Raw genomic sequence first — 5,862 nt, forward strand, 5'->3', positions numbered from 1 at the left:
GGGGGCGCAAATGAACGGACAATGGATAAGAAAAGGAGTAACAATTTAATGTTGTGAAGGCACACAACGGAATACAGACAGAAAAATAATGGATGCCAATTGTACACAAGAGGACTGTGGGCAGGCTTGAAGATAGGAGACCTCTGGTGATCGAAGAGCCGGGGCCCACACCGCTTCCACCACCAACGGCCTGAAGAACACCGGAGCCGCCAAGTCCTGAGTCCCCAGGTGGTCTCTGTCCTCCGTTGTCGGCCCTGGTACTGCTGGCAGACAAGAAACAGATGACGGTGAGTGTGAGTCCTCACACTCAGTAATACACAGTCCAACACTGATGGGGGGAAGCACCTCCACCTCCAATCATACACTTAAGCAGCTCCTGTCAGTCACTTATCTGGAGGGAGTGGGAGGCGAAGACGTCGCGGTTCCCACAACACGCCGCTCCAACAAAACTGTCCCACAGGAATAAACGGCTGCAAACAGAGATCAAAACGTGGATTAATCCGAATACTGCAGAGAAGGATTACCTCTAATGGTAGATGATTTCTCGGCGAGGAGGTGGAGTTGTAATCCGCTTCTTATGAGGTGGTTGATGAGAGACAGCTGGTGTGGTTGACAAATGACTTCCAATGGCTCCGGCGCCCTCTCATGCTTGAAGCCCGCACTCCAAGCAGGGCGCCGACTGGTGGTGGTGGGCCAGCAGTACCTCCTCTTCAGCGGCCCACACAACATTTAAGTTTGTTCTCTCTCTCTGTCTGATTCTCATATGCATCAAAACCACAGGGAGGACCTCGGTCCATGGTAGGCCTGGATTTTCACAGTGCTTTGCCAATTTAGCTTTAAGGGTGCCATTTTCACATTCTTCTGCCCCTCCACTCACCAGATGGTTTGCACAGTGTTGTTGTAGGTCCATCCTACTCTTACCAAAAAATAGTACTGATACGTATATAAAAAGTAAACTGGAAGTATACTTGAAACATACTTGCATGTACTACTTTTTGATAAGGGAAGGAACTCACTGAGTTGTTTGATGGTGTCATTAACTGGTTGGGGTAGCCCACTGGGGAATGGTATCAGTAAGGATGGTGTTGGCCACTGTTCTACTGTTCTGTTGGGAGGATGGAAACACTTCTCCCCATTTTGACTACATATCTACCATGACCAGGCAGTATTTCTTTCCTTCACTGGGTGTGAGCTCAGTAAAATCCATCATGATGTGTTCGAATGATCTGGATGGGGGTCGGTGAGCTGCTTGTGTCACAGATGGTGTGTGTCCCGCATTGTGTATGACGCACGTCATACAAGTGCAGCAATGTTTGTCTGTGGCTGAACTTTCAATTATTTAAAAAAAAGTTTCTATAACAGGGTAGGGGACCAAAATAACAGCCCTCCCCCTTTAAAGTACCCTGGCAGAAGCACCGCGGTTGCAGACATTGCAGTGCAGCACACAAATACACAATGACCACCTTTACTCTGGCTATCTGCTGCCTCGGTAAGTACATTTTGATTTATATAAACTGTCAGTGAAACTTTGAGGACACTTAAACATCTTGTTGTCTCCGCATCGCTTTTTTTTTTCCACGCTGGATCTCTGCCTCGGACTCACAGACAGTGGCAGTCCAACTTGGCGAAAAAGTCACACTACAATGTCCCAAGTGTTTCCCAAAATCAACTTAGGCTAATTTAATTTAAAATTTCTCTTTTCATGGGTGGAATTACAGAGGGTATGAGAAGGGTCTAACCCTCCTAAATAAGACTTGAACAACCCCAAAAGAGGTAAAAACAACAGTTTGGGGAGGTTCAAAATTTTATATATACTTCTTACCTGTGATTGTAATTATTGCAATGTAGTTCCCATATTCATGCACAAAATAATCTTGTAATATGACTTGAGACACACTAAAAGTGAGCCACACATTTTAGTAGTGTGTGTTGAGCATTTTGTTGGACTGCTTCAATCCCGTCATTGCAATGGCTTGTTTACGTCAGTGGTCTAATGCATGACACAAAACACTATAGTAGGCTAATGCAAGTAGCTATTAAGCTGGTTTAATGCAGTTTACTTTACCTTTAAGGTTGTCAAGTGCCTATGGATGAATGTTAACATTAACTCATTCCGAACTTTTACATGTTTGTTGAATGAATGTTAGCAAAGTAAAGCAAATGTTTGAATTACAACCCCAATTCCAATGAAGTTGGGACGTTGTGTAAAATGTAATTAAAAACAGAATAAAATGATTTGCAAATCCTCTTCAACCTATATTCAATTGAATACACCACAAAGACAAGATATTTACTGTTCAAACTGATAAACTTTATTGTTTTTGTGCAAATATTTGCACATTTTGAAATGGATGCCTGCAACATGTTTCAAAAAAACTGGGACAGTGGTATGTTTACCACTGTGTTACATCACCTTTCCTTCTAACAACACTCAATAAGCATTTGGAAACTGAGGACACTAATTGTTGAAGTTTTGTAGGTGGAATTCTTTCCCATTCTTGCTCGATGTACGACTTCAGTTGTTCAACCGTTGTCGTATTTTGCACTTCATAATGCGCCACACATTTTCAATGGGCGACAGGTCTGGACTGCAGGCAGGCCAGTCTAGTACCCACACTCTTTTACTACGAAGCCACGCTTTAGATGTAGATGATGGAATCCCTAAATTCCTTGCAAATGAACGGTGAGAAACATTGTTCTTAAACTGTTGGACTATTTTTCACGCAGTTGTTCACAAAGTGGTGATCCTTGCCCCATCTTTGCGTGTGAACAGCTGAGCCTTTTGGGGATGCTCCTTTGATACCCAAACATGACACTCACAATTAGTGTCCTCAGTTCCCAAATGCTTATTGAGTGTTGTTAGAAGGAAAGGTGATGTAACACAGTGGTAAACATATCACTGTCCCAACTTTTTTGAAACGTGTTGCAGGCATCCATTTCAAAATGAGCAAATATTTGCACAAAAACAATGTTTATCAGTTTGAACATTAAATATCTCGTCTTTGTGGTGTATTCAATTGAATATAGGTTGAAAAGGATTTGCAAATCATTATCATTAGTATTGTTTTTATTTACATTTCACCCAACATCCCAACTTCATTGGAAATGGGGTTGTACCTAACCCCCCACCCTGAGAGTTCCATTGTATAATTCACATTTTCATGAAAGCTCAATCAATTAAAATTATTTCCATATAGTGGTATATATGTTCCCTTTGCAAAAAGGTGATCCTGACACAACTGAAGACATGAACCAGCCTGAAAGTAAGAGTCACTGAATATTTCTTTCATGTACACTGACAGTGAATTTTCAAATGGTCTAAATCCTTTTCATGTTTCTTTTAGAATGCTCTGATGAAATAAAAGACCTAGTGATTGTCCTCTTGATCAGTCTGACTGTTTTCCTCCTGGTGATCATTACATATCTGGTGGCTAAAATCAAGAAATTTCAGACAGGTACTCTTTAAATTATAAAATATTGAATCTGTTACATTTTCTGCAACTGCAACAGATGGTCCCTTGTTTGAGTCTGGTACTGCTTTGTTTTTTTTCCTGTCAAAAGGGAGGTTTTACATCACCAATGTCACCTTAAGCATCTTCTTTGGAAAATGTTGGGTTGCTGTTAATTACGAGGGCCGACTGAGAAGTTTTGAGCCTGACCCAGAAAAAGTAGGGCCTGGTTCTGCATCTTTTGCATTCTAAGAAACCAACATTTCTATGGAATGTGTGAAGTTTTAACTCACTAGGTGCAATTGTGAGAAATGTTGGTTTCTCTGAATGCAACATCTTCTTTGCTTTTCACCTGCTTCCAGATTTGCAGGGGCCCACGGCAGATCTAGTACAGATCTGGATTTTGCAGTTTTATGCATGCATTCCCTTCTTGATGTATTCCTAGTTCTACATAGAAAAAAAAAAACACATAACCCCTGGTCTCCCCATGGGAGCTCCCACCCAATTAAGACTGACACTGCTTCACTTCTGAGATCTGGTGGTGTCAAATGCACAAAAAGCAAAATGGCTGAGCAAACACAAAGAAATGAAACACTATTTAATCTAATTATGTCAACCAGTGTCACAAAACCTGGTTGTTTAAATGGGAAACATATAATTAATTGTAAAAAGTTGTTGCAATTTGCTTTTCTCATTTAAATAACCAACTTTTGTAGGTCATGTTGACATAACTAGATGAAGCAAATATAGGAATATATCTCTGAGACTGAAGAGCTGTTGATAGTGATGTTTTCCTCCATTTTTGTTCACTCTTCAAAAATACACCTTGCATTTTTGGTGGCTTTCCTCCTTTGAGATGATGCTAACTGTGCATTTTTTAAAAGAACTATTCTTACACTCAGGCTTTGGCTATGCAAAGCTTACTTGCTGAACAACATGGAATGCCATCAGGTTTCATTATAAAACTCCATCAAACAGGGAATCTTTAAAGTTTTGGAATTCTCACATTTTCAAATCGAAGTATACGATAAAATTGGTAATTGGTCGATGCCTATGAGAGATTAAGCTGTGTTAGCACAATATAATAAAAACATACAAACCATCGATAAACTGTCTTTTAACTGAACATTATCTTTCTCACTTAACATAACAGATAATGAAGAACCAATTCCACAAGGAAGTGAGGTAATTCCAAATTCCACAATTACTATTAAATTTTTTTGATGTGGAGCATGCCGCCATTAACACCAGCTGTTATTTAGTACTAACTAAAATGAATGCTATCCACAGGTCGCGTAATCTATGGTTAGCATACACAGTCAAAATTCACGTTGCTGTAAAAAAAAATTTGGTATCAACAGCAGTTTGCTCCACATCTGCATGTTTCATCATTTCCTTAAAATTTTCATCATTGTTAATCATTAAAGGTCATAATAAGTCATTTTTTTCTTTTTTTTTTTCTTTTAGATTCAAGGCTCATCCAATGTACAATATGCATCTGTGAATTTCCGCCAAAAACTTAAACGAAGCAGGAGGCGTGAACCAGAGCAGAACCTGGAGTCGAACGCCGTGTACGCTGCCCCCAGATAGATCCAGGAAACAACTGTGTACCTTCTGTTCAATAGGGTTTCCCATTTTGGAAGAAATTGGCAGTTTCATTTATGTTATTGGTTACTTTTAAAATGTGATGTTTTTTCTTTTTGTTCATTATTTGCAACTGAGAAAAACCTTTTTTTTTTCTTTTTTGTAAACAGTTGTTTCAGAAACAGGAATCCTTGAAATGGACTTGGACCAAACTGAAATTACAGCTCAGAGTCAAACAGTAAAGAACCAACTCTACTTTTGCACTTGTGTTTATTTTTGCCATATCTGTATTAATGTTACATATCTGGTTAAATACACCAGATCCTTGCCCATGCTTACTTTGACTTACTAAATGTATCAAAGCATTTAGTCAACAACGATGCGCTTTGTATTCATCAATGAAATGGTGACTTCAGCTTGTCAGTAGTATGAAAGTATGAACTAACTCTGCATTAGTTAAAAGAGCTGGTGTTTGAAGCTGGGGAAGGTTGTCGAGAACTGTGAGCTCACAGCCACACATCACTTGTTCAACAGGAAGACAACACTGTGGTCTGAGACCACATGACGTCCGACAAGTCAGAGCTCAGCAAGAATAAAATGTGAAACAAAGATTGTAAACCTGTTTGTTTGAGGTGTACACTAAATTTAACAGATGTGATTAAAACAGTTTTGAATTTGTATAGAAATATGCGGACTTCTGTGTTTTTATGTCCTAAAATAACAAAAATACTTCATCTGAATTAATTTATCAAAAGTCAACAGTTAGAGGTAATAAATTTTCAATCCTTGTGTTATTTGAAATAATGGTAATCTGGCATTTGAAGGCAGC

At 39.4% G+C, this 5,862-nt stretch overlaps 1 long non-coding RNA gene across 1 annotated transcript; it reads left to right on the top strand.

The window, feature by feature from the left end:
- Window positions 1-3,178: 3,178 nt before the first annotated feature.
- LOC117505258 lies at window positions 3,179-5,613 on the top strand. The gene is made up of 3 exons (XR_004559055.1): window positions 3,179-3,455; window positions 4,603-4,634; window positions 4,917-5,613. It is a non-coding gene; the product is annotated as an uncharacterized LOC117505258 (long non-coding RNA).
- Window positions 5,614-5,862: the final 249 nt, after the last annotated feature.

Source organism: Thalassophryne amazonica, chromosome 23 (genome assembly GCF_902500255.1).
Source record: "Thalassophryne amazonica chromosome 23, fThaAma1.1, whole genome shotgun sequence".
Taxonomy (NCBI): domain Eukaryota; kingdom Metazoa; phylum Chordata; class Actinopteri; order Batrachoidiformes; family Batrachoididae; genus Thalassophryne; species Thalassophryne amazonica.